The sequence below is a fragment of the Opisthorchis viverrini genome (assembly GCF_000715545.1).
Source record: "Opisthorchis viverrini unplaced genomic scaffold opera_v5_171, whole genome shotgun sequence".
NCBI lineage: Eukaryota > Metazoa > Platyhelminthes > Trematoda > Opisthorchiida > Opisthorchiidae > Opisthorchis > Opisthorchis viverrini.
The window spans coordinates 666,280-676,115 of record NW_008751829.1 but is presented as its reverse complement, the minus strand read 5'-3'; positions in this window follow the sequence as shown (position 1 = coordinate 676,115).

The window sequence follows — 9,836 nt, the reverse complement described above, 5'->3', positions numbered from 1 at the left end:
GCATTCCTCAGAGTGGAGTTTACGGGAAAAGTTACTGTGCTTTACTTTTCGTGAGCGACGAGTGTCATTCACAAATGTTTCGCACACTAATATCAATAGATCGATCTCAAGATTGATCCCAAAACATCTTTAATTCGATGTTCCGAATACACTTTCGAGTTCACAAACATTAGCAGACGCTTTTGCGCCTATTCCTGCGATATTCTAAATTTTTACACCATTTACCTGACTCCCGCTTGGAAGGGCTCGCATCCTCGAACTGACATCGTCATTTCATCAACTTCATACCGAACAAGTTAGTTAACTTTGGTACAAAGCGCTGGTCATTGGTAAACACATAACCCAAATATGATTCCATCCTCGGTGCCGATAAAATAAGGCAAAAAATCTGCCTTCCTCTGTGAGCAACGGTTGATGATCGATCGAATTTTAAAGTTGATAATATCACTGCAGTTTTTAGTATCGCTCTGATATTATGGTGGAAAAAGATTACTAGTTTGCGTGAAATACATTCTTTGCAAACTTCATTCATGACAATGCAGCAAACGTGATAGCATCTTCCTCTGGAACTTAGCTGACAAAAAACTTGTGGTTCCGAAAATACACCACTTTGTTGTCGATAATGCAATTTGGCGCTCAGGGGAGTGAATAGTATGTGGAGGTTCTGAAAATCTGTTTCCACGATAGGAGTAAACATGATGTCGACATTGGGTACGATAAGCCTACAATCCATTTCTCTCGCAGGCGATACATCACTAGCCATCGCCAGTGTGGCAAGACAACAGCGCTGACCGCTTGAGTAGCAGTCAACCGTTCATGACACGCCTTAGCAAATAACACGCTGATACTTGTACAGATAACCGTAGCCTCATCCTTGGCTTGCAATACAAAAGAAAATGGATAAGGCGCTTGAAAAAAATTTCACTAAATAAGCACGACGTGTTATTTCAGTGGACTTAAATCTGTTGAAATCGATAATTTGTACATATTCTTTTTAAATAACACCCCAGTTCCTTCGAATCGGTTACATCAACATCTGCTCACATTTTTTAGAATTTAGTTATTATTTTATTGGTATTTTGTTGGTAGGGCTGATTGGATCACCCCTAATTTGCGCCAGCACAATTGGGCGTGCATTCTGCGCTCCAAAATAATCCTAACGTTCTTAGTTCTTTGGACGCAGGAAACCGCCGAAACTAACCAACTTATGCGCAGCTTACCGTTCTGTTGAGATAAGCCTGATAGAGTCAGAATATCCATATGAAATTTGACCGAGTTTTGGAAAGGTTCACTACTCATGCACTTTCCTATTGAGAACCGAAAAAGTAGTTTTGTCTGCACGTAGACAGGTATAATAAGGCTACCCTTTGGTGCTTTTGTGATGTCTCGTCCCCACATACCAGATTATATGTCCATGTGGGAGTGGGTTCCGCAAACGATTTGCTTAAGCTCTTCGCGTGCTTTCAATATCTGCCTAATTTGTCTGGATATACTGTTGTGGTCAGAACCTCTCCTAATCAAATTGACAAATTAACTAAATAAGATTGGTAGCTACATATTTTTTTCTTGGAATCCCATACCAGAGTGAGGCAGCAATCAAACGGAAAGTTTATTTCATCCCTGTGCATTCTTTTATTTACCCAAGAGTTCTAGAACGTCTGGGTTATTTCGTAAATCCAAACCGTTGGTAGATATTTCCCAATGTATAATTTGAAGAATCTACAGGCGATCTATCTGAATGATACTGGTAATGATATCAGGATGGTTGAAGCTCACATCCTGGTTGGAAGATTTTTTACAAAAATGGACGAATAAAGCTAGACACGCAGTTAATTGGCTAACCACAGCCATGATCATCACTGCACTTGTATAGGTGCAATTTATCAATCTGTTTCATTTTCGATTAAATACTGCATTCCAAGAAATAAGTGAAAGTCTAATGAATTTTACACCGAGCGCAGGATATGGTATACTTGACACAGAACCAATGTTGTAATTAAATTCTTTCATAATTCTAATGCAAAACGGTCTCTCGGGGTGATATTGTCCCCATTGTGTCTGTCACCCATCTACCCTAACCCACAGTTACCTATCGTTAGTGAAAAACAACCATCCAAACTTGTATAGAAACCATCAACAGGATCACAATCCCCACATTTGTAGCATTCAGTGACCAAAAATCTTCAGTTTCATAGGATCAAATAATAAACTTCAGATGGCACCAGGGTCGTTGGAATTATTGGGGTAGCGGCGAGACATTTCAGGTAGGATACCAACAAGTGGCTCTTTCCTTAGTTGAAAAAGGAAGGTTGCCAAAGAAAAACGGGGGAGCAATTTAGGTAAATATCTTATGGAATGCCATTCAGATATGGAAGGATAGTTTGTTATTCTTTTTCAAGCATTCTTTGTGTGAACTCGTCACGCAGTCCACTTCGTCTGAGATGATAGGCTAGATCTCCTTGCGTAAAAATATCACGGCGTGAATCGCACATGAATTTGTTAGCGCACTAAAGTGACGCGTTTGTGGTGAGCGATTTCTGCCCGATGTACCGTCTGCCCTTTGTCCTGACGATAAAAGCATCTAAGTTAGCACGGCCCGCAACATCACTCGTATTTTATTTTGGCTTAAATCCTCTGCTCAACTTTCCAAAACAATATACAACTGGACTTTCCTTCAGTAGTTTTATTGCAAATCAGTAGGCTAACAATGAAACTCTAGAAGATATCACTTTTTGAAGAGTATAAACACGGCTATAACTGCGGTTTGATTATTTGTGACACGATGACAGCCAACCATTATTTGAAGCTGGTAAGCTGCATTTTAGTTAGAATGAGAAAGCCAAAAACTTTCCAACACAAATTACACTTCCATCTTCTTATATAACGTGTAGGTCTATTGCTACGTTTTGCTGCAGCCCAGCTGATGGTCATCCCGGCAACCACCACCGACACACCTGTTTGGCATACTGCTGAAAAAGTCCGTGGTTCAAACGAGCACAGCTGATTGTCTGCGCTCGCATCCGGGCCGAAGGCCATTGGCTATCCAGTTTGTAAGCGGGGTTTAATCAGGCGCGGCACCCTGTTTGCATTAGTTGCCAACTCAAAGTATGGCTGGGCGCATCTCAGGTTTGTGTCGCATCTCTGATACGAGCAAATACGCAGTGCGTTTTGGATAGCCTGTCTCAGCTGAACCGGCCCACCGTCTTATCGGCGTGACAAGAGGATTGAAGCCCTGTCTGCCCGACACCCATAGGCACGATACCTGTGAAAGGAAGAAGGCCTTCGCTGAGGAGTTATCTATTAGGAGATGCCAACTGACCAGTTACAGACCACTGAACAGGGAAGCAAAACTCTAATTTGCATCTCGTTTACAAAAACTGGATACCCATCTTCTCCCGAACGCGTCTTCTTGAACTTTCCTGGAGATTCATTGACTCCACTCACTCATCGGTCAAATCCAAGCAAATGTTACAAAGTGGCTCCACGAATTCCGCAACAGATCTCCCTTTTTCAATAGACGCAAAGCGAAATTCTGCGAACAACACATGCTACTCGCGTGCCTCCCCATCAGTAGTATCACCGTTACATCTGTAACGGTTGCCCAATCTGATTGGCGCATCCGCGTCCACTGTCTCCCTCGCGCTTTGTTTTGTCTCACATCCCACAACGTGCATCACGTGACAAAACGTGACTTGTCTGCAACCTTGACTGATGACAGCGCCTATATGATCCATCTTGAAGGGGGCTCAACAAACCAAAAACTGAGGACAACCAGGAAAGTGTAGCAGTGAATCTGTTAAAGGAAACATGATTACCTGCACCCAAAGGAACTCGGATGGACCATTGCAACTTACACTCAGAACGATAACTTCCTCTGATTGAACCTTTTTTATTTTTGGTATTCTATTTGACTTAATTAAGGTGCACCTAGCTGTTGTAAACTTACGCTCTCCAAACACAGGCTTTATTGGTGACTCTTGCCTTCTGATTTATCAAGTGGTTTTTGTTGTTAACAAAACAGAACACTAATATACCCATAGGCCTGATGAGGGAGCAACATAGAAGACTCTATGTCATGCTGCGGGAGCAGGCAAGCTGAAATCAAGAGCCCCCCGCTTGAAACGACTGGCACCACTGTGGACAAAACCCATCGTCCAATAGTGTTATAGGCTCAGCCAAAACGAACCTGTCAGCGATGTTTGCAGCATTAAAGCTTGCGTAGAATGGGTGATCCGCGGAACCAAGTCTCGATGTATTTTGGACTGGTTCAGCACAAGGAATCATTGCGTGTTCCTGATCCACGTTGTAGCTTAGATGTTTAAAATCGTTCTTGAAGTGTACCCTGTATAGATTTTTCTATCGGAGCGCACAAGACCGGTGTGGTTGCAAGTCAAATAATGAAGGTTTCCAAGGTGAACCAGATTGCATAGACAGCCCCAGATTTAGGGGGCGGCAGGAAGTTTGGGAAATCTAACATCCGAATCATAAAAGAAATATGAAATGCAAGACGTTTTCTTCCAAAAGTTGCCTGAGGAGTTGATTCTGCTTGTCAAAGATTATCTTCATTCAAAGAGGAGCCAGTTTATGTACCTCACTCCAATTGGGTTCAGTCTCCACAGCATAGTCTCTCATCAACACGAACACCTTGGTGCTTTTGAACAGTAGATCGCAAGCCACTGTAAGAATGACCACTGGTTAGCCGCCCAGTTTTGCCATAGTTTCTACAAGCTTTAAAACCTGGCCGTCTTGGTGACCTGCCTACTTGATATGATGAGGTATTTGTGTCCAAAGCGAAACTTTGTCCATTTTATGAGTGCTTCGTACACAAAGTTTACTTTCGATTTCGTCGTAAAACCAGAAATGACACTAAATTAGCTTCAGTGGTACACACGCATTAGGGGTCAATACTCTCCTGTGCACGGAACGGTTGTGTTTATTTTTCAAGCCTTTACATCCAAAGCGTCATCGTCATACATGCGGGTTTTTTTGTTTTGATGCCGATGGCCCTAATTTCTTCTCTTTAAAGCGATCCTGCTGTGCGGAAACCAGATATAAGACGACCTAGGCGACCTAGGTGTTAGTAGGGTGGTGAAGTATGAAATTTCTATTTTTGGAAAATTGACCAGACCGATTCTCTACTGGCAGTCCGACTAAATGCACTTACATATTTGAAAGTAGTGAGCTCCTGAAACTGCATATCCATGTGACTAAATCCATCAAACTGGCCCTTGTATTCCAAGGCAGGAGGTATGTTTAAGGTAGACACTAACTCGGTGACACTCATCAAGCGAACGAACCCAAACGATTCAGCATTATCAACTTCGGGCCAACTGGAAGGCTGGATGATCCTCCAACCGGTATGAAATCAAACAACCTGATCGGAAACATGACAGTAAACTTATGAAAATTGTTTAAATCCCACTGCTAATAGACGCGCGACCTCTCTGGGGAAAAAACGCGTCAAGCAGCTGGGCAGATTATGTGCATCAGGCGAGAGTATTTTGGTCCGAATCATGCTGTCCGAGTGAGCACAACATTGCATTTACAGGCTAAGCAAGATCAACCAGATAGCAACTTCATGTTCCAGACCGACATGTCGATTTCCGCCGAATGAATGACAGGAGCACAAAACATCGCTTTTCAAGCAAAATGGTATTGCCAGGAATGTTTAGTTGAGAATTACTGTCAGTCATGTGAGCAAGATCTGATTCAGGCTGGACTAGCAAAGCTCACTGTCGAGAAAGGCGATGTGTTCATACCTTGCGAAACTGTTCTCATACCAAAAATGAGAAGCCCCACGCTCTTTGGAAGTGTATTGGAAAGTGCGGTCAAGAAAAATTAAACGTTCTCATAAACAAAGTGAAACCGTTCTAGAAACTCAGCAGATGAGATCATACATAACCTGAAATGCTGATATACACGAGGCATGTATTCGAATTAAATAGGCCTCAAGCAAAATTAGAGCCTTCTTATTCTGCAAAATGAGTACAACGTTTTTTTCTAGATTACAGTTCCCATTTTGAGTCCATAGCTATTCGCATATTATTTTTTTAGTATCATTTATTTTTTGGATTTTTTTCTTATGTTGACGCATCACCAGGGCCAAATTTTATCGGTAATAATATCAAAACAACGGATTTTTTATTTATCATTATAAACTTTAAACAGAAATAAAATAAGACAAAAATAATGATGGGTTCAAATAAAACAATTTTTCGCCATAAACTGAGATTGCCATATTTAGACGAGGCGAAATAATGGCTTTTAAAAATAAAACCTGGAGCAGGGATACCCAAAAAGTATGTCCGGAAGGACAAGATTGGTTAATAGTCACTGGCTGATAAACTGTTGGGAGAAATATTTTATCAAGGATTTGACCGTCTCACGCACACTTAGACGAGTTTAACGAAACCCAGGCTTAACAACGGTTTGGCGGTTTGCTGAGTGCACCGAATGCAAAGACGATGAAAGAAGGAAGCCAGGTTTTCTGTCGCCGAAGGACACAGACTTTCCTTCAGGAATGCTTGCGAAAACAACAAGAATCGCAAAATAACTAAAGGAGGTGGCTGGGGTACGAAATTCCTTAAGTAACTGGGGTGTTGCAGTCCTGAAGAGCGAGTTGTTGTGCCACGAAGACAAACAAATCTCTTCTCTTCATTGCAAAGGGTACATCATGACGTTTCCACAACTGGCACACTTGAACTCGGACGTGCCATGTCAAAATGTCCAGAACTATTTGAAACATCCTATTAAGTAGTAGTGAAGAACTTTAAGTACTTTGCTTTTTGTACGAATTTATTTTCGCCGTGAAAAACCGCATACCTGATTAATCATCCTCTCATCACGTCATGTTTCTCCTCTGGTAGACACTTGCTCTGCGATATCATGCATTAGGTGTAATTGGAGCATTGTGGTTTAACAAATTGTACACAAAATGTCCTTCACCATATGGTATTAAATATTTTAAGGAGTGTGAAATTGAAAAAAAAGCTTAATTCTCAAAAAGCTTTTCCGGATGGCCGTTTATGAAGCCCAGCATTTTCAACTTTTACGGGGAAGTTTAATAATCACTTCAGCAATAACTGAGGAACGAGCGTAATACCCAGGAGAATTCACTTTCTGGCAATAAAGTGCTTGTAGTTAGAGCTAATTCTAAATTGGACTGCCAAGCCTGACCCTTTAGAACTGGCATATATCAAAAGTGTGGGAAGCCAAATATGACTGTAGTTCTCGCGTCGACTTCGGAAGCTCAACTTCATCGTTTCTAGGAACCTTCTTCGTCTCTTCAAACATATAAAGATTTGACGTTGATTCGGTGTTGTTGTTGGATGGTAGGTAGCGGAAAATTATATCAAAATCAAACTTAGAAGAATGTTTGTCCTGCTGGCATATGATTCTTTCCTAATCCATAAGTTCAGCTGCAGGCCCAGAGTCAGATGGTTCCTCTTTGTTCTATTAATTTTCGTCATATAAAATAGGCTTGATTCTTCAACTAACGCAGAGGACTCCACGAATCGGAGTTGATGGGGCGTTTGCTATAATGAAATCGCTAATGAGTAATCTTCAAGAAATGCCTTGACTGTTTAGTGTAGTGATGCACAGGATGTCATTATTATGCTGACGGTGCTAATATTAGGCATGGTCTGATTGCGTAAAAGTATGAAAGTCAAGGTGTAAAATTCAAGTGGAAAGGTATTTAGATCGAGACTTTTTCCTGTAAGTAAGGTTAGTCCAGGCTGAAAAGTGACGAAGCACTTCATAGCTGTTTCATCACCACCTGTGCGCCACTCACCAATTTCCAAAGTTAACCGAACGGACGACGGCCTCCTAGATAGTACCTGAAGACTGAGCCAACAATATTAACAGGCAACTTAAGTTTGGCCTTGCTTATCCTACCACGCAGTTCCGTCTGCTAGTGTTCTAGCTACATCGGAGTAACTTAGGATCGGTCAACCGCAAGGTGTAAAATACTCTTACCAAACCATTTTCATTTTTCTATTCCCTTCCGCTATTCACCCCTCAAATAGGCAATGCAAGTGGCATATGGTCTTTTACTAATATTTTACCTGTCTCAATTACAACGGCATTTTCTATTTAATGGTTTGGTGCATTGTCAATTCTTGTTCTGGTTGAACGGGAGCACGTTGCCGAATGATGGCATAAAAAAGAACACGCGTTATCCTAATCAACTAAGCGTTACAGTTGCATCCGGACACGTCATTTAGTCACCAAGTGCGTTGTTCCCTTTAGTTTGTCGCGTCAAAACCTGGGCGGCTAAATGTCATTGTACCGGTGAATCACAGCCGAAATGGACACGCTCCCCTGACCTTCCGTTTACCTAGTGCTCAGTGTCAGACGAGTGTGGGAGAGCGATTTTGTGGGGCTGAGCAGTTTACAAAGTACGGTCTTCACTTCAACGTTTGTGATAATTTTTAGGAAAACCTATTTCGCATACCCCCACCAACATTCAGGCAAAAAAGTACGAAAGTTTCGAGTTACTTGCTTCATCTGTTGTTAGCTCTAAATTAGTTCAACTGTTTCAGGTTTCCCAACTAACACAGACGCTCCGGTTATGAATCCATAGTGAATAAACCCTCTTTAGTGTAAATCAAGCTACTTGGAGGCATGCTTGCACTGGCTAAAACTAAAATATTTGGTAAATATGTTTTCAATTAGTGTACAAAGGTTTGAGCAACACCATGGTGTAGAGGGACCACATGGGGGTTTTTGAGCCGGCTTTCGCTCCCAAAAACAAACGATATCGCTGAAGTTCGATTACCTCGTCATTACTACATTCGTTTTTCTTGCCTTCACAGAACATTGGACCAAGTCTGATATTTGTCATACTTTACTTGGTTGTATTATTCTTACTAGCGATGATGTCACTTTGAGACCACACACGATGTATACTGACTTTCGAGAATTTCACCCGGGAAGCTTCCTTCGTGAAGCACACTCAGTTGAAGACCGGAGATTTCGTTGAGTCTCTTGGGAAAACCGAATTGATTTGTAAATGAGTGTATTTGTTGAAACATGTATAATTTAGCTGTCATGGGTTTAAGACAATTCCATTGGGTCGAACCATGATAAACGATTAAATTCGATTACCCAGTATACCGGTAATGCCCGGAGATTATTTTATTTAATCCGTGCGACCGGTCCCCGGAAACCACCTGTGAGTGAAAGCATCAAGCATCAGAATGGAACGACCATCTCTAATAAGGAGGAACGCCTTGACCGGTGGGCTGAATACTTTGAGCAACAAATGTCTTGGCCACCAGCCAGCACTCATCTGCAGCCCACAGGTGAATTAGAACCCTGGACGGTGAACGTGGAACCACCTACGGCCTCGGAGGTTTACGAATGCATATGTTCTCTCAAGCGCCACCGAGCTCCCGGTCCGGATGACCTCCCACCTGCACTGTTCAAAGACGGAGGTGAAGTCCTCAGTCAGCACCTGTCCGACCTGTTTGCTTGTATTTGGGAAAAGGAGTCTGTCCCAGACAACTGGGGAGAATCGGTGATAGTGCCCATTTTCAAAAAGGGGCGCGTAGTGAGTGTGGCAACCACAGGGGGATCAGCTTGATCCCGGTTGTAACGAGACTGTTGGCGTCAATTGTGCTTCGTCGCCTTACGGTGACCCGTGAGATGCTGACCCGAGAGCAGCAAGCGGGATTCCGGCCTGGTAGGGGTTGTGTTGACCAAATCTTCACACTGCGTCAGGTGCTAGAACAACGACATACGTATAAGCGACCCACGATTCTAGTATTCCTGGACTTCCGAGGCGCATTCGACTCGGTTGATCGGTCTGTTCTTATCGAGACGCTTGCCCACCA